This window comes from Triticum aestivum, chromosome 1B (genome assembly GCF_018294505.1).
Source record: "Triticum aestivum cultivar Chinese Spring chromosome 1B, IWGSC CS RefSeq v2.1, whole genome shotgun sequence".
In the NCBI taxonomy this organism is placed as follows: domain Eukaryota; kingdom Viridiplantae; phylum Streptophyta; class Magnoliopsida; order Poales; family Poaceae; genus Triticum; species Triticum aestivum.
The window spans coordinates 650108057-650128406 of NC_057795.1; positions in this window are offsets into that span (position 1 = coordinate 650108057).

The following is a 20350-nucleotide window of genomic DNA, read 5'->3' on the forward strand; positions in this document are numbered from 1 at the left end:
GATTGCTGGTGAGAACAAGGAAAGGCACAAGTACAATTTCCCACCAAAGGTTGAACAATGGATGGAATTTCAATCACGGAAGGCAGACTCCCAAGAAGTTGTACTATATGACGACAACGATTGGATGTTTGAAGTGAAAGAGCCTGGGGGAACCACGAACAATGGCCACCAACACGGAGGCCGGGCTTCCAAGGTCTCCCTAACACGGTGTGATTGTACTTGCATGAGGCGAGGCCATCGTTGCTTCATCTCCCATGCTCGCACTTGTTGTACACATCCCGTGTTAGGAATGTGGACGTCAATCACCCTCTTATCGTGCGGGAGTCTGAGTTCTCAATCATGACGGTAAAGAATACATGGGCTCCCCGGTTTCAGCCATACTTGGACCAATCACAATGGCCGGAGTATCATGGAGTTCAACTATGGCCAGACCCGGAATTGAAGGTCATTAGACAAGGAAGACGTAAGACAAAGCATCTTAGAGGTGACATGGACGGATGGGGCCGTAGTGGCGGTTGAGAATCTGGCACCAGCCATCCAAGAGCCTCGTGAGCAATCCCATTGTGGGGAGTGCAATCATGGGGGACACAACACAAGAACTTGTCCCGAACCAAGAAAGAGATCAAATAAAAATGATGCAAGCACAAGCCAAGCAAATGGTATCCAACCAAGTCAACCAAGGAGTAGCCAACCAAGTCAAACAAGTGCCCAAGTGCCAAACCAATCAAATCAACCAAGCCAACAAGGAACTAGGCAACAAAGAGGGAGTCAACTAGGTCTTAGAAGAGGCCGTGGTGATGGTCTTGGCCGTGGTGGTGGTAGAGGCCGTGGTGATGGTCTTGGCCGTGGTGATGGTCACTAGTAGGAAAAAACCTATTAGTCCCGGTTCGTAAGGGCCTTTAGTCCCGGTTCATGAACCGGGACTAATGGGTCGTTACTAATACCTCCACTCATTAGTCCCGGTTCAAACACGAACCGGGACCAATGTGCCTCCACGTGGCCTATGCCCTGAGCCCAGTCAGGGGGGGCCTTTGGTCCCGGCTGGTGGCACCAACCGGGACCAAAAGTCCATGTTTTTTTAGAAAAGTGGCTGCTTTAGGGGTCTTGGGGGTTATTTTTAGGTTGTTATTAGCTAGCTAATAGAGAGAAGTGTCCTCTCTTATACCTTCCTCCTTGGTTTACCAACGCTGCTGCTATATATGTTCATTTCACCCGTTGATATAATAACTCATGCATGCTCGCATCATACATCATCATATATAATAACAAGTCCTACTAATCATGCATCATCATACAACTTCTACTCGTTATTAATAATAAGTCATACGATCATCATCCTCATAGTCATCAAACCCAACCCTACATAATTGTTCTTAGCACATGATCATCAGTATCAGGTAGGACCTAAACACCCTTAAGGTAAAATAGCATAAAACAATATAGACCCTGACTCTCCATTATGAAGAATGGCGATCATCCTGTCTCCAATTCTTGCCCTTCGCTGCTTTTTGCTTCCAAGAAGCTCCTTACGACTGTCCATACATTTTTTCCATTCTTTGATTGTGATGTCTCCACTTCTTTTAGAAACCCGGTATGGACAGTTGAGATTCGTAGGAAGACCTAGTTGTGTGTTCAAAACATGAAGGGTACCGTGCGTATACATCAGATGAGGCACACAATCATTCGGTATTATCTGTTGAAAAACATAGTAATAACTTCGTAGTTAGCAATGATGTACTAGTTGTAGAAGTGTGCAAAAAGATGCACGGATGTCGTAATAGTAAAAAAATCTTACCAGGGTATCTCCATGGTAGTTACTGTAGTTCAACACGTGCACTAGTGGCACGTATTGACCATAATGTTGAGGAGTTTGATTGTCGATATTGTAATTCTCAAGATCAGTACAAAATGCGACCAGATGATTTTTCTCCTGATAAGTTAATTCGGAGCCTTCGATGTAGTAGGTTATGTCTACCATCTTCCGCACATTCTTAGAAGAATGAAAATAAGCTGTCAATGGAAATAAGTTGTCAACTATTTTGAAATAAACAATATAAATTACTTAATAACTATGTTAAGCTCACATGGGGGAAGAATTGGAGGTGTATCCACAAGGACGCAAATTGAAGGTCTCTCTTGCTTGATTGTAGGATCACCAAGATCCATAGTGACAAGCATACCCTCATCAAAACCATACATCTTGCAAAGTGCTTCCCATTTTTGCAACCAAAATGGGTTACACTCTGAGTATTGTACAAGTTTACTTGAAAATCCACACCATGATGGGTACTTAGGATAATTTTTTTGGTTTCCATACTTTCATGGTCTTCAAAACCCATCCTCTCCAAGACATAGCGTCTTGCAAAGCATGGGATAAGCTAGTCGAATTGGAAAAGATGAAAAATACACGTTAAAATAGTTGAAGTCATGCTTAATTACGAAAAAAACTATTGTCGTCGTTGCGTACTGTATGAACATTGAAGGTCTCCTCGAGCTTAATGCTGAAGCGCCAATCTTCGTCCAGCTCAATGAACCTGTCGCACATACCTCGGTCGTCGTGGCACCAGTTGCACTCCCCCGGGCGGTTTTCGTCGTCCGAGTACGACATTTCCGGCCTATGTTCATAATTCAAATATTAAACTAGATCATTATTATTAATCACGAGTTAACTATCGGTGATGTACGTAGCTCCTCCTTTCATTCCCGAGTGCATTATTACACCAAATTGTCTAGCACACGGGAATGAAGGAGAACTTATCCAATATGATCATTCAATAAGCAAAACCAAATCATAAAATAAAGTAGTATCCAAATTAGCATGCATTCAATAATTATAAGCAAAAGTACATCATCTCTTGGTGTCCGTACATCATCGAATATTATCACTAATATAGCATCACTAATACAACTAGAACCGTAGCGCCCGACGGGTATCGTCGCGGGCGGTGGACACCCAAAGATAAGGAACCATCACATGATCATAACTCCAGTGAGATCCCTGAAGAAGCTGCCAGGTATTGTTCTAACCTGCCCTCCAATGCAACCATGTAGCGACGGACGTGCTCGTCCTCCTCGCTGACACGGTGACGTACCACCTCCGCGGTGTCCGGAAGTCTCAGCACCGTCACTGGCCCACACGACCGCCACCAAATAAGGATCAGGTCAACAACGGACTGCCTCCTCACCAACCTACGTCCCCCGAAAGGTAGCACCTCCCAATAACAGCCCAGCGGAGCCTAGTCCCGAACATGGCCCTGATCAAGCAGGCCTCCACCGCCGAGTCGACGACGACGAGGATGCGGGATAGGCATCGCCGACGTCGATGCGGGAACTACTTCTATATATAGTCAAGTAGTTTTATTAATTAAATCAACTATCTAGTTCAACTACTAAGCACTTACTATAAATAAATAAAGTAGTACTTACTAAAAACAAACTACTTCTATATATAGTAAAATAAATTAGTTTATTAAATCAACTAGCTAGTTCAACTATATATGAAGCACTTACTACAAAAAAAATAAAATAGTACTTACTAAAAATAAACTAGTATTTTTCTAACTAATTATATTAAACACTTTCTCTTCTTATTTTTTCCTTTTTCTAAATACTATGAACAAAAAAATCATTAAAATTCTATGAACAAAATTAATTACACAATCTAAATATCACCAAAAAATATATTAACAATAATATCACCAAACATGCATATATATTCAACAATAATATCACAAAAAAATCTATTAACAGAAAAAAATCTAACACAATACGAACAAATTAATTACACAATCTAAGTTAACATACTATGAACTACATATCTAAATTACTACACATCTAATCTAACAAAAAAATCTATGAACTACAAAAAAATCTAAAAAAATCTAACAAAAATCATAAAAAGTTGCTCACGGCAACGGCGACGGTGACGGCGAGGTGCGGCGCGGCGCGGCGATGGCGTCGGGGCGACGCGGGGCGGGGCGGTGACGTCGGGGCGCACGGCAGGGCGGGGCGGGGCGGCGACAACATCGGGGCAGGGCAGGGCGGCGACAGCGAGGTGGCGACAGGGGACGGCGCGCGGCGTCGGGAGAGGAGGAGGAGAGATCAAAGTGGGGATGCGGTTCTAAAATTTTCCTAAGTGCTAATTATATAGCAAAGGCTTTGGTCCCGGTTCGCGGCACAAACCGGGACCAATGCCCCCTTTAGTCTCGGTTGGTGGCACCAACCGGGACCAAAGGCCTCTTTTCAACAGCCCAAAGGGCGGGAAACAAATACCTTTGGTCCCTGTTGGTGCCGCCAACCGGGACTAAAGATGGGCATTGGTCCCTGTTTGAGCCACCAACCGGGACTAAAGAGAGGCATTGGTCTCGGTTGGCGCCACCAACCGGTACCAATGGGCCCGTCTAATTACTTATTTATTTTCTGTAGCTGTTTTTTAGTTGATTCTTTCTGCAGCTGTTTTTTAGTCCCACCTCGCCAAGCGAGAGGCACTCGCAGCTGTTTATAAGCCCTGAGTGCAGAGACGATGAAGAAGAGGCTCAATGCTCACCTGCACGTTGGTTAGCTTCAAGCCTTGTGGAATAGGGTAGACTGCACGTAGCTATGTGCAGTGCAGTTGACACTATTCCGAAAGGCTTGAAGCAAATTAACGAGCATTGCGCCTCTTTTTTATTTTTAATGACTTTTTACAACTCAGAAATAAATAGAAAATATATATATATATAGCAGAAAAGAAAAAAAACTATATAAAAAATTACTCAGAAATAAATAGAAGAAAAAGTAGTTGTGATTAACTTTACTAAAAAAATGAGCATAGATGCTTATTTTTAATGACTTATTACCACTCAGAAATAAATAGAAAAAAAGAAATGTAGCACAAAAGAAAAAAACTATATAAAAAACTACTCAGAAATAAATAAAACAAAAAATAGTTTTGATTAACTTTACTAAAAAAATGAGCATAGATGCTTATTTTTGATGACTTATTACAGCTCAAAAATAAATAGAAGAAAAAATAGTTGTGATTAACTTTACTAAAAAATGAGCATAGATGCTTATTTTTAATGACTTATTACAACTCAGAAATAAAAAGAAAAAATATAGCAGAACAGAAAAAAAAACTATATAAAAAACTACTCAGAAATAAATAGAAGAAAAAAAGTTGTGATTAACTTTACTAAGAAAATGAGCATAGATGCGCTTATAGAGAAAATTCAACCTAAATTCATAATAAATTTCTACTAACTTCAGAGAAATTTAGTATGAATTTAGGTCAAATTCCCTCTATAAGGGCATCTATTTTCATTTTGAGAGGAGCTCAATAAGGCAAAGAGGGAGGGGCTTATAAACCGGTGTGAGCCCCCTTCGGTTGGCGAGGTGGGACTAAACTCTGACCGCAACGAGGACCAACCCTTTAGTCCCGGTTGGTGGTATGAACCGGGACTAATGGGCGGCCTTTCCTCCCGGTTCATGCCTCCAACCGGGACCAATAGTGGTGGGCCAGGAGCGAGGACCATTGGTCCCGGTTCGTCCCACCAACCGGGATCAAAAGGTCCAGACGAACCGGGACCAATGGCCCACGTGGCCCGACCGGCCCCCGGGGCTCACAAACCGGGTCCAATGCCCCCATTGGTCCCGGTTCTGGACTGAACCAGGACTAATGGGCTGGCCCTGCCTGGACCATTGCCCCCTTTTCTACTAGTGGGTCTAGGCCGTGGTGATGGTCTTGGCTGTGGTGGTGGTCTAGGCCATGGTGGTGGTCTAGGTCGTGGTGATGGCCTAGGCCTTGGTGGTGGCTATGGTCGTGGTGGTGATCTTGGCCTTGGCGGCGGCCGTAGTGGAGGAATGTTTTCTTGGCTCAATGGACCATTGTCGTATGTGACTTACTATTATCTTGTTATTTGGCTCAATGTTTGTGTTGTCATGTTGCATTGTGTGACTAACTATTATGTTGCCATTTTCCTAGGTATGGCGTCATCCCAACCCAACAAAGCAACAATGAAGGGGGTGGAGGACACAGAGGGGGGAGGTGAGATGTTGGGGTGGTGGGAGGAGGAAGAAGAAGAGAGGAGGAAGAAGAAGGGACAAGGACCGTGACCTTCTTATGAACCAAGAGGACATGCCGAACAAGTGGGAGGACGCATCTTTGGACAAGGTGAAGGAGAAAGATGTCAACATCCCGCAATGTTGGTGTAGAGGTGTTTGCAAAGTGAAGGTGTCCACCAACCGAAAGAAGTGTTGGACGGAAGGGAGGAGATTTTTTGTATGCCCCAACTATGCTTATGATCGTGCGCTTCCAACTAACGCCTATGACCAACCACCGGTAAGCTAGAGAAGTAAAATGTTATTCTCAAATGTGTGTCAGCACTAACAAAAATTTTGTATGCAGTCACCGCCTCCTCTATGCAAGTATGTCACGTGGATAGATCATGAAGTGCCAGAAGATGTCCAAAAGGACCAATATCAAGATTGTCTTAGGCGCCAGCGACGGTTTGAAGAGGCTTGGAGGAAGAGCGTCGTCAAAAGGAGAGGATGGAGCGGAAGAAACGAGAGGAAGAGAGGGCACGCCAAGCGAAACTTGCTCATGAGAAGGACAAGGCAAGAAAGCTTGCAAAGGCTCGCAAGGCGCAAGAGGAGGATGAGGCACATGACAAGAAGGGGAAATGGCCTCGCTCGACTCAGTAGGGACTTTGCTTCAGTGCACTCGTCATGGAACCGGATGCATCCATGCCGTATTTGTCATGAACTATCTTCTAGGGCAAGAAGCTATTTGTCGTCAACTATGTCGTAGTAGGCCTAAATTTGTCATTTGTAATGAATATGTTGTGAACTTGTGAGGTTATGTGATATGTTGGTGAACTCTTAGTAGTGTGCTACTTGTGTTTGCGAAGTTGTAATAATGTTTGAATTGTCCTAAGTGATGAACTCATCGGCATATTACTTGTGTTTGTTCAAATTGCTGTGTAGTTCAAGTTAATATAAGTGTTGTGATGTTCAAGTGAATTGAAAGTGCTACCAAAAGCGCTTCTGTTTCTGCAATTTTGCAGCTAATAGCACTGCAACGCCCATGTCTCAGGCGCTGCACTATACTATGCAGCGCCCAACAGTTAGGCGTCACACAGTATAGTACATCGCCTTACACTAACTTAGAATTTTTTTGGCAAGAAATGTTGCTGCAAAGCTTCTGTTGCTCTCGGGATCCACATCCAGATGTGCAGCGCCTGAGGCCTGGGCGCTGCACTATACTGTGTGATGCCTGACCGTTGGGCGCTGCACAGTACAGTGCAGCGCTTGACGCCTGGGCGCTGCACTACTGTTAACTGTAGAAACAGAAGCTCTTTTGGCAGCAATTTCAATTCAAAATTATAGTGCAGTGCTGTAAACTGCAGAAACTGAACAAACACAAGTAATAACTTCAACATCACATCATTTAGGATAATTCAAACAGTACTACAAGTTTGCAAACACAAGTACCACACTACTAAGTGTTCACGAACACATCACATAACCTCACAAGTTCATCAACCAAATGAAACGGCGACAAGTGCAGTTTCATAATAAAAATGACAAGCACTAATGCCTTGCACGCGTGCTCCTGGTGCCACGCTTGCTGGAAATCTTCTTCCTCCTGCCAGGACGAGCCTCCTCTGCCTCCACTTCCTCCTCCACCTTATCATCCAAGCTCGCCATCCGTGAGCTCCCTGCGACCACCTTTGGGTTGCCTCTGTTGTCAAAGTCGGTGGGCGTATACCAGCGTATGGGCTGCCTACGCTCGAACATGTATGCAGACCAAACTTGAGTGTCCACCAAAGTAATGTCATCATCAATCTCATCAGCCTATCACACAATCAAACAATATGGTAAAGACCGGCGTCGTAATCAAGTGAGAATTATATCTAAAAGATTAGTCATACCTCTTGGGTGACCGCACCCTCATCATCCAGATAAGCATGTGAAGAACTCACATCGTCCCCCTCATGGTGAGATAAGGGGAATGATGGTGTACCAGACCTAGAGGCAGATGGTTCATCATATTCTGGGTCATGGAAACCGAGAAGGTTCGATAACCGCCTTAACTTCTGGGCCTGGTGCTGTAACATGAACAAGTGTATAAGATACCAAACTCCAGAAGATATGTAACATGGGCACATGAGTGTGTTATGTACCTGGAGAAATTTCCGTAGTGGACCTTCATCATTGCCTTCTCCAACCGATGTCTTCTCCAGAATAGACTCGCTTTCATCAGCTGATTTCTTGATCTGGTTACGCTGCAGATGAGAACGAAGTAACACATTAGCCATTCAAACATGTGTAATACGACAAATGGGAAAGTAAAGAAGGGAACACTTTACCACATAGTTAATCACCGGAATAGCAGGGACTCCTAGCCCTTCCGTGACATCTTTGTTGTACTTCCCCTTCGATAGATCCTCAAAGTTTATGGGTTCTTCAAGAATATCCTCATTGTATGCCAGTGGGCATATCTCAACTCGAGTATTTTCAAGAAGCCATCGTAGGTAGTTATCGAAAGCAAGTGAGCTATGCTCAGGAAGCTGGGCGTGTGCACTGTTACGAGCTTGTTCCACACAAAGATGGAAGCGGGTAACATACGAAGCATGATGCTTGTCCCAGTCCTTTATCTTCCGCTGCTTTCTCCTGTCCAACCTGCATGGTAGAAAACCAAACATTAGCACAATCAAGGAGTGGCGATGCTTAGTTAATATAGTTCATGCTCTCTTACCTATGAAGTGCTTTGTCCGTGTCCATCCAATCCGGCGGGTGAGGCTGGAACAGACCAAACTGACGCTACACATGATGTGGCAAGTGAAGCTCAACCGCCCAGTTGCATATCAGTGGGCACTGCATGAGCCAAAGATCCCTATCCCGCAAGCACATCGGGTTGATGGCAAACTCTGGAGTGTACCCTACTTTGTCATTGGCGCCATATGGCTGCCATTGCACCTATGAAATAGAACAACAACGAAACATTGATGACAATTATTCAGGCAAGCATGAGAAATGACTGAAGTAATGTCCTCATTACCTGCTCAGGCATAAACGTGTCCAACTAGGCAATGTACTTTTGGTACATGAGATTGACATCGTTCGTCATCTCGGAAACCACATCCCACTTGTAAGCCCAAGTGGGGCACCGTAATTCGTCATCTTCATCCCAAGGATTAAACTTGACGCTCTTTGGGCGTCCAACAGGCAGACACTCCTAGCTCCATACAGAAAGTAGAAGCATATTACCACCAATGCCTGCCCTATCTATGATCCTGCAACACGCATCGTTCGGCTACATATGAAAGAAAACAATGTTAACTTGACAGCAAGGTTGCATTGTTAATGAAGAAATGAGTTGATAACAAAACAAACCAACTACCTGTTGGTACAAGTAGGAAAGAGTCGCCGAACCCCAGCTCCATCTGCTATCGAAGACGGTCAATGCCTTCAGCCACATCCATGGAACGTTCTTGCCCATGGAGTCAGGAAACAAAATCCTCGAGACAATGTACCACATATAGACGCGAGCGTGTGTCTGGATCACATCATCAATGGCATCCGCGGGGCAATGGGCAAAGTGTTGGGGAACGTAGCATGCAATTTCAAAAAAAATCCTACGATTAGGCAAGATCTATCTAGGAGATGCAGAGCAACGAGACAGGGAGAGTGTGTCCATGTACCCTCGTAGACCGAAAGTGGAGGCGTTAGATTAACGCGGTTGATGTACTCAAACGTCTTCACGATCCAACCGATCTAAGTACTGAATGTACGGCACCTCTGTGTTCAGCACACGTTCAGCTCGATGACATCCCTCGAACTCTTAATCTAACAGAGGGTTGAGGGAGAGTTCCATCAGCACGACAGTGTGGCGACGGTGATGGTGCTGTGATCCGCGCAGGTCTTCGCCTAAGCACTACGACGCTATGATCGGAGGAGTAAACTGTGGAGGGGGGCACCACACACGACTAAGAGAATTCTTGGTGTGCCTTTGGGGTGCCCCCCACCCAAGTATATAAAGAACGGGGGAGAGAGGCCGGCGGCCAAGAGGGGCGCGCCATGGGGGGACTCCTACTTGGACTCCTAGTCCAAGTAGGATTCGCCCCCCCCCCTTTTCCTTTCTTCCACCAGAGGGAATAGGAAGGAGAGGGAGAGGGAAAGGGAAGGGGGAAGCCGCCCCTCCTCCTTGTCCTATTTGGACTCCCTAGGAGGGGGGCACGCGGCCAACCCCCGTGGGCTTCCCTCTCTCTCCCTTAGGCCCATGTTGGCCCAACACTCCCCTAGGGGGTTCCGGTAACCCCTCGGTACTCCGGTAAAATACCCGAATTACTCGGAACCATTCCGATGACCGAATACTACCTTCCAATATATGAATCTTCACCTGTCGGCCATTTCGAGACTCCTCGTCATGTCAGTGATCTCATCTAGGACTCCGAACAAACTTCGGTCACCAAAACACATAACTCATAATACAAATCGTCATCGAACGTTAAGCGTGCAGACCCTATGGGTTCAAGAACTATGTAGACATGACCGAGACACATCTCCGGTCAATAGCCAATAGCGGAACCTGGATGCTCATATTGGTTCCTACATATTCTACGAAGATCTTTATCGGTCAAACCGCATAACAACACATGCCATTCCCTTTGTCATCGGTATGTTACTTGCCCGAGATTCGATCGTCGGTATCCTCATACCTAGTTCAATCTTGTTACCGGCAAGTCTCTTTACTCGTTCCGTAATGCATCATCCCGTAGCTAACTCATTCGTGATATTGCTTGCAAGGCTTATAGTGATGTGCATTACCAAGAGGGCCCAGAGATACCTCTCCGATACACGAAGTGACAAATCCTAATCTTGATCTATGCCAACTCAACAAACACCTTCGGAGACACCTGTAGAGCATCTTTATAATCACCCAGTTACGTTGTGAAGTTTGATAGCACACAAAGTGTTCCTCCGATATTCGGGAGTTGCATAATCCCATAGTTAGAGGAATATGTATAAGTCATGAAGAAAGCAATAGCAATAAAACTAAACGATCATTATGCTAGGTTAACGGATGGGTCTTGTCAAAGGACAACACATGTCTATGGTTTTGGAAACTTAACCATCTTTGATAACGAGCTAGTCAAGTAGAGGCATACTAGGGACACTGTGTTTTATCTATGTATTCACACATGTACTAAGGTTCCGGTTAATACAGTTTTAGCATGAATAATAAACATTTATCATGATATATGGAAATATAAATAACAACTTCATTATTGCCTCTAGGGCTTATTCCTTTTTTCTTGAAACTAGTGGTCTTGTTAACCATCAACACTTGATGCTCGTTCTTGATTTCTACCTCCGCAGCCTTTAGCATCGCGAAGATCTCGAGAATTGTCTTTTCCATCCCTTGCATATTATAGTTCATCACGAAGCCTTTATATCTTGGTTTCAGTGATTCAAGAACTCTGCCAATGACACTATTATCAGGGAGATTAACTCCCAGCTGAGTCAAGTGGTTGTGGTTACCCAGACATTTTGAGTATGTGTTCACTGACAGAACTATTCTCCTCCATTTTGCAGCTATAGAACTTGTTGGAGACTTCATATCTCTCAACTCGGCCATTTGCTTGAAATATTAACTTCAACTCCTGGAACATCTCCTATGCTCCATGACGTTCAAAACATCTTTGTAGTACCGATTCTAAGCCGTAAAGGATGGCACACTGAACTATCGAGTAGTCATCAGCTTTGCTCTGCCAGACGTTCATAACATCCGGAGTTGCTCTTGTAGCGGGTCTTGCACCTAGCGGTGCTTCCAGGATGTAATTCTTCTGTGCAGCAATGAGGATAATCCTCAAGTTACGGACCCAGTCCGTGTAGTTGCTACCATCATTTTTCAACTTAGCTTTCTCTAGGAACGCATTAAAATTCAAGGGAACGGTAGCACGGGCCATTGATCTACAATAACATAGATATGCAAAAAACTATCAGGTACTAAGTTCAAGATAAATTAAAGTTCAATTAATCATATTACTTAAGAACCCCCACTTAGATAGACATCCCTCCAGTCATCTAAATGATCACGTGATCCATATCAACTAAACCATGTCCGATCATCACGTGAGATGGAGTAGTTTTCAATGGTGAACATCACTATGTTGATCATATCTACTATATGATTCATGTTCGACCTTTCGGTCTCAGTGTTCCGAGGCCATATCTGCATATGCTAGGCTCGTCAAGTTTAACCCGAGTATTCTGTACGTGCAAAACTGGTTTGCACCCGTTATATGTGAACGTGAGCTTATCACACCCGATCATCATGTGGTGTCTCGGCATGACGAACTGTAGCAATGGTGCATACTCAGGGAGAACACTTGTACCTTGAAATTTAGTGAGGGATCATCTTATAATGCTACCGCCCTACTAAGCAAAATAAGATGCATAAAGGATAAACATCACATGCAATCAAAATATGTGACATGATATGGCCATCATCATCTTGTGCCTTTGATCTCCATCTCCAAAGCACCGTCATGATCTCTATCGTCACCGGCTTGACACCTTGGTCTCCATCATAGCATCGTTGTTGTCTCACCAACTATTGCTTCCACGACTATCGCTACCACTTAGTGATAAAGTAAAGCAATTACATGGCGATTGCATTTCATACAATAAAGTGACAACCATAAGGCTCCTGCCAATTGCCGATAACTTCTACAAAACATGATCATCTCATACAACAATTTATATCTCATCACGTCTTAACCATATCACATCACAACATGCCCTGCAAAAACAAGTTAGACGTCCTCTACTTTGTTGTTGCAAGTTTTACGTGGCTGCTACGGGCTTCTAGCAAGAACCGTTCTTACCTACACATCAAAATCACACTGATTTTTTGTCAAGTGTTCTATTTTAACCTTCAACAAGGACCGGTCGTAGTTAAACTCGATTCAACTAAAGTTGGACAAACTGACACCCACTAGCCAGCTGTGCATGAAGCACGTCGGTAGAACCAGTCTCATGAACGCGGTCATGTAATGTTGGTCCGGGCCACTTCATCCAACAATACCGCCGAATCAAAGTAAGACGTTGGTGATAAGCAGTATGACTATTATCGCCCCCAACTCTTTGTGTTCTACTCGTGCATATCATCTACGCATAGACCTGGCTCTGATACCACTATTGGGGAACGTAGCATGTAATTTCAAAAAATTTCCTACAATCATGCAAGATCTATCTAGGAGATGCATAGCAATGAGATAGGGAGAGTGTGTCCACGTACCCTCGTAGACCGAAAGCAGAAGCGTTAGATTAATGCGGTTGATGTAGTCGGATGTCTTCATGATCCAATCGATCCAAGTACCGAACGTACGACACCTCCGTGTTCAGCACATGTTTAGCTCAATGACGTCCCTCAAACTCTTGATCCAGTAGAGGATTGAGGGAGAGTTCCATCAGCACGACGGTGTGGCGACGGTAATGGTGATGTGATTCGCGCAGGGCTTCACCTAAGCACTACGACGCTATGACCGGAGGAGTAAACCGTGGAGGGGGGCACCGTACACAGCTAAGAGATTTCTTGGTGTGCCTTTGTGGTGCCCCACGCCCACGTATATAAAGGAGGGGGGAGAGAGGCCAGCGGCCAGGAGGGGCGCGCCATGGTGGGTCCTACTTGGACTCCTAGTACAAGTAGGATTCGCCCCCCCCCCCCCTTTCCTTTCTTCCACCGGAGGGAATAGGAAGGAGAGGGAGAGGGAAAGGAAAGGGGGGAGCCGCCCCCTCCTCCTTGTCCTATTAGGACTCCATAGGAGGGGGCGTGCGGCCAACCCCCGTGGGCTTCCATCTCTCTCCCTTAGGCCCATGTTGGCCCAACACTTCCCCGGGGGGTTCCGATAAACCCTCGGTACTTCAGTAAAATACCATAATTATTCGGAACCATTCCGATGATCGAATACTACCTTCCAATATATGAATCTTTACCTCTCGACCATTTCAAGACTCCTCGTCATGTCCGTTATCTCATCCGGGACTCTGAACAAACTTCGGTCACCAAAACACATAACTTATAATACAAATCGTCATCAAACGTTAAGCGTGTGGACCCTACAGGTTGGCGAACTATGTAGACATGATCGAGACACATCTCCGGTCAATAACCAATAGCGGAACCTGGATGCTCATATTGGTTCCTACATATTCTACGAAGATCTTTATCGGTCAAACCGCATAACAACATACGTCATTCCTTTTGTCATCGGTATGTTACTTGCCCGAGATTCGATCGTCAGTATCCTAATACCTAGTTCAATCTTGTTACTGGCAAGTCTCTTTACTTGTTTCGTAATGCATCATCCCGTAACTAACTCATTAATTATATTGCTTACAAGGCTTATAGTGATGTGCATTACCGAGAGGGCCCAGAGATACCTCTCCGATACACGGAGTGACAAATCCTGCCAACTCAACAAACACCTTCAGAGACACCTATAGAGCATTTTTATAATCACCCAGTTATGTTGTGATGTTTGATAGCACACAAAGTGTTCCTCCGGTATTCGGGAGTTGCATAATCTTATAGTCAGAGGAATATATATAAGTCATGAAGAAAGCAATAGCAATAAAACTAAACGATCATTATGTTAAGCTAACAGATGGATCTTGTCCATCACATCATTCTTTAATGATGTGATCCCGTTCATCAAATGACAACACATGTCTATGGTTTAGAAAACTTAACCATCTTTGATTAACGAGCTAGTCAAGTAGAGGCATACTAGGGACACTATGTTTTATCTATGTATTCACACATGTACTAAGTTTCCGGTTAATACAATTCTAGCATGAATAATAAACATTTATCATGATATAAGGAAATATAAATAACAACTTTATTATTGCCTCTAGGGCATATTTCCTTCACAAAGTTCCTTTGAATCCACGTGAAAGCAGCTCCGACTGCTTTCCTTTCCTTCTTCTTCTTCTCCTGTTCTCCATCCTCTACATCAGGCTCAGCCTCGGTAGGAGCCATACCGATAAGAGCAGTCATCTTCTGGCACCACCCTTCAGAATTGGTGCTCATACAGAGAGGCCTCCCGTTGATAGCAACACCGGTGATCAAGGAGACATCCTCGAGCGTCACGGTCATCTCCCTAGTTTGAAGATGGAAACTGTGCATCTCGGCCTCCACCGATCAGCAAGAGCGGACACCAGTGGAGCGTTAAGGTTCGGTGTGGACCGGTTGACCAACTGAATCCACGGGAGGAGTCCTGCCTGCTGGATGTACGGTGTGTACCGCTCATCGTACGGCATGGCAGGACCAGAGACCCCATGATATCGAATCTTCAAAGGTTCAAGCTTCTGCAAAAAACAAGTAATGACAAATCTTAGGGCATGTCAATTTCAACTAAAGGCAGATTTGCTAAATATTTTGATTACTCGTTATTACCAGCCCCTTCTCGCGCATCATGTAGGCCCGAGTTGTGTGTCATAGGCATCGTCGAGAAGCCAAACCATCCTTACAAAGTTTAAACAATAAATATATATGAGTTCATCTCAAATATCGGTATACACTAAACATATCATATGTGTTCATCTAAACATCTCATATGTATTCATCTACAAGAATCTCAACATCTCCTTCTCAGACAATGAATAAATGATTGTAAATTCTCATATATATATCTTGTATGTCATATGTTTTCAAATAAACTCAACATCTCATATTTGAAATAAACTCAACATCTAATATATATCTAAAGAAACTCAACATCTCATATATAGCTACAAAACTCAACATCTCATAATTATCTACAAAACTAGGCATCTCATATATATCTAAAAGATAAACAATCTAGGTTTCACTAACAAGAATCATATAGTACCACTATGACTACACATCCTCCATCACAACACCCAATCTTGGACAAATAAAAATCCAAACTGAGCAAATCAAGGGTTCCACCGAATCTTGGACAAATCTCTAAAATGGCAACGAATTTACGGAGGAAAAAAAGGGAACGGAGGAGTTTACCTAGTACGAGGGATTGGAGATCGAATCCATGGCTTATATATTCAGATCTGAGAGGGAGGGGAGGATCCGAAGGGGGCGCCGCCGCTGCTCTCTGTTCCAGAGAAAAACTCCCTGAAGAGAGGGGAGAACTGCCTAGGAGGGCTAGCCCGATGCGGCTTAAGTCAGAGTGCAGCGCCCAAGCGATAGGCGCTGCACATTACACTATGTGGCGCCTACTGGTTAGGCGCTGCACTACTGGCTGTGGGGCCGCACCTGGCCCCGGGCTGCCATGCTGGCCGGGAGTGCGATGCCTAAGGCAAAGGTGCTGCAGAGTAGGGTGCCGCACCTGGCCATCGGGCACCACTCAAAAAGGTCAGCAACGTGATTTTTTTTAAAAGCAGTTCAAATTTTGAATTGTTTTCGCCCACATATCAAATATGTGTTTTTTGCCAGCGATCTGGTACCTGCTGAAGATTTAACTGTTGTGACCCGGCAGCTGCTGAAGATTGCCTACTGAACTTCTCTCACGCATGATTATCAACTAGAAGCATATGCGCGCCTTGCTACGCCGTTCTACTTTTCTACCGTTTATTTGTTTGATTGTTAATTCATGAAAGGTTGCTTGCTTCTCTATTTGCAGGTCGGGGGTTGTTGTTTTTTTCATTGGCCTTCTGTGTTTTGGCTTCCACAATTTTGGGGTGAGAACACCCTTTATTGCATTGCAGGATATGTCTAGATGCTAAGACACGTCATCATTTACTTGGTAGGATATTACTCACTTTTTTTACAACTATTGTTCTTCACAAAAATGGTTTGCCAGCAGCAGTGCCAAAAACATATCCAAAGTAGTGGTTGGCATCAAGCATGTCCCCGATCTGCAGGGTTAAACCATAGTACTGGATGGACATGATAATATCCATCTGCAAAACTATTGAAAACTATAATATCCGTAACCGAGGCTTCTGATTATAGTATTCCTCTACAACAATCATACAACTCTATGATTTAACCAATCAATATTTTGTAATTTACCTTGGCCACATACAAATAATACAAAACACCAACAATTATAGTCTGCAATAATGGTACAAGGGTAGTGAAAGTGAGAAATACTTGGAAGTCGCAGCACTGCACCAAAGTATATGGCTTCTGATTTTCAATATTCATCATTCATATGCGTAGTTAGAATCAAAATAGAAAGAACATATTTGAAATAAAAGCAATGATTTGCACTGACTAACTAACGACAGGAAAGGGAATGAAGCATGTTTATAACACCCTCTAAGAGGAAGAGACAGAAATGGGAGGATCAAGAGATAATAGCACAGGTGATTGGTCTCAGTTTTCACTTGAATGTAACATTACTGATGCATTAATAAGGCCTCATCAGCTATGTACATAAGCGACCCGGTGATAATTAACCAAACTATCTTCATAGGGAAACCTAGTTATCATCTTGTTTTATTGTTTTAGTGCCAATTAAGTTTAGTTAGAGACCACGTGCTCCTTAAGCTTGGAACCATATCCTAATTAATACTCCCTACGTTCTAAAATATAGTACATACTTTGTTTTGAAAAGTCAAACATAACGATGTTTGACCAAGTTTTTCAAAAAAATCAACATCCAGATGTACTGTTATAGTTTATTTATTTAATACTTTAGATATTGATAGTTTGTTCTAGAAACTTGGCCAATGGACATCTTTGACTAAAAAGAACTAATATGCACTGCACCATGGAACAGAGGCAACATAAAGCATGCCATGTATAAACTGCGTGAGGTTGTTAATCGACAAGCACGGAGATGGTACTTAAGCAGTGAAGCATGAGGCTTTCAAATTGAAACCTTACACAGTGAGATAAAATCCCGGTATAATCTACTACTTGTTTAGCACCGAAGCGATCGAGATTGAATTTGAATCAGGCTGCCAAAGAAGGAAAGGATGACAGAGGGAGAGGAAGGAGGTATCGAGAGTTGTACTGCAGATCTTATGGGCCATGGCGTGTTGATGAAGGTGACCAAGTTCCGAAGACAATAGTCATCTCTAGGCCCCGAGCATCGTCGTCGTTGAATGTTAATTACTGCACAAAAGAAGGGGAGAAAGATGGAGCGATGGGCGGGGTGTGCGGTGTGGTGGTGGACAAGCAAAGCCCGTGCAGCCTTGTGGTGCGTAGGAGGCGGTGTGGGACAGGCGCCCGTGCAACCGTGTGGTGCAGAGGAGGCGGTGATGGACTAGCTATGCCCATGCAACCATATGATGCGGAGGAGCAGGTGATGGGTCGGGTGCCTGTGAAACCGTGTGGTGCGGAGGAGGCGATGATGGATCGGGCGTACTGTCATGAGAGAAGGGGAGAAAGATGGAGAGATGGGCGGGGCGTGCGGCGTGGTGGTGGAGTGATAGCACCCATGTAGCCACGTGACACAGAGGAGGCAGTTATGGGCCGAGCTGGCGTTGACCGTGCTGCCATGCGATGGTACACCACTTTTATAAGCGTGGATATAGTTGGCCACATCATTAATTTTCCTCGTACCAGATATACATGAGCGACATGTAACCCTTTTTCTCTCGCAAAAATGTAGTCCCTCTGATCTAAAATAAATATTGTGGTTTTAGTTCAGGGAGTAAGTGACACATAACACATCAAGTGTTGGACATACGTAGTTGGATGGTTGACCCAAATAGTAAACAATACCTAATGTTGGATGGTTAGGAGGACATTGGTATCCCCTGCCACCAGAGTTGAAGTCCTACACTTGACATTTGTGCTCGCACTTTCCTGGATTTATTCCAAACCTTTCGGCGATGTGCGTTCAGTGGGAAGAGGTGTTTTCATCACCTACGAAGGTGTTTGTGGAGACTTCGTCAATCTCAAGATGATGTGCCGGCTCAGTCTCTCAAACATACTCATAGGGATATGATGTGCATGTGTGCATCCATAGGGATGAGTGTTTGCTCGTGTATATGAGCGAGTTCGGCTGTACTGTGTTCAAGAAAAAACATACCTACTTACCTAATAAAAGACCATAATTTTTCTAAGAAAATCAAAGTGATTCTTCTGAAAAAATAGGAGACGTGGTCACTTTGACCATCCTAGCCCCGGAGCGCTCACAACGTTTAGGCTGGTCACAGTGGGGAGGAACTTAGAAGTAACATCACACACTCCAATACAACTTTGCTTATGTGGCACGTATTTAATGAAGAGAGAGGTGCTTGTGGTAACTAGCTAAGTTACCGGAACATCACACACTCCAAGAAACAATGAGTCTATAACCTAATAAATACATCGTTGCATGACACTACATAGATGTTCCTACCCACTATGGAGGTAGTAACATAGTCTAGGGAAGTGTGAAGTTACTAGCTTATGTTCTTGCCCATTGTGACCAGCCTTAATTTCGATATTGTAGTGATGTTATGTTGGCCTGCGTGCCACCAATGCTTAGGTTACACGTTTTGCTGCTCTAGCAGCGTTGCTGTAATGCGGAATCTTATAACTTTTGTTCTGTGTTTCATGTTCAAAGAAAAGTATTGGGGTTTATAAATATATTTTGAATCTTTTGGCTTCTGGCGAAATGCATGGAGTAGCACAATTTAACAGCTTTGTGTGAGATTTGCACCAGACTTTGACCTCAAGTTATTCCCCAAATAGAAGTGCACTCATTTTTTAATACATGTTTAACATTTTTCAAATATATGTTTTGATGTCTATTTTCTCATACACATTGTACATTTTTGGTATAAAAATAAAATATTTTTACACGCATTTAATAATTTTCAAAAACATGATTAACACCTTTTCAAATACATGTTTTTAAGCACTTTTTCGAATATGTGTTAAACATTTTTCAAACACACATTGAAATATATTTTCAAACTATTCACACACTTCTTAATATTGTGTAGACATTTTTTAAATGTCAAAAACATGGTTTAGAAAAACATGTTAAAATGTAACATACATTATTTTTGAGTCACAGGAACTTCTTTTTCGATTTTAAAATGTCAAGTATATTTTTCTGAAACGTGTGAACGTTTTTAACATGTTATGAACATTTTTTGAATACATTTTTAACATTACACTAACAACATTTTTACACTGTTGTTAACATTTTTCTAATTTGTGGTGAATATTTTTGAATACTTAAGTACATTAAGTTTTTTTGGAATATATGTATTTATAATATTTTTTGCAAATGATTTTTTTTAATATGAACAATAATTGGTGTACGTTTACCGGCATGATTATGGGTTGGCCCATTTAGGGCATCCATGTAAAACCTCAATTGAAACTTTCCCGACACCCTCTAGGATTGATTCTTAGCCAGTGTGGACATTG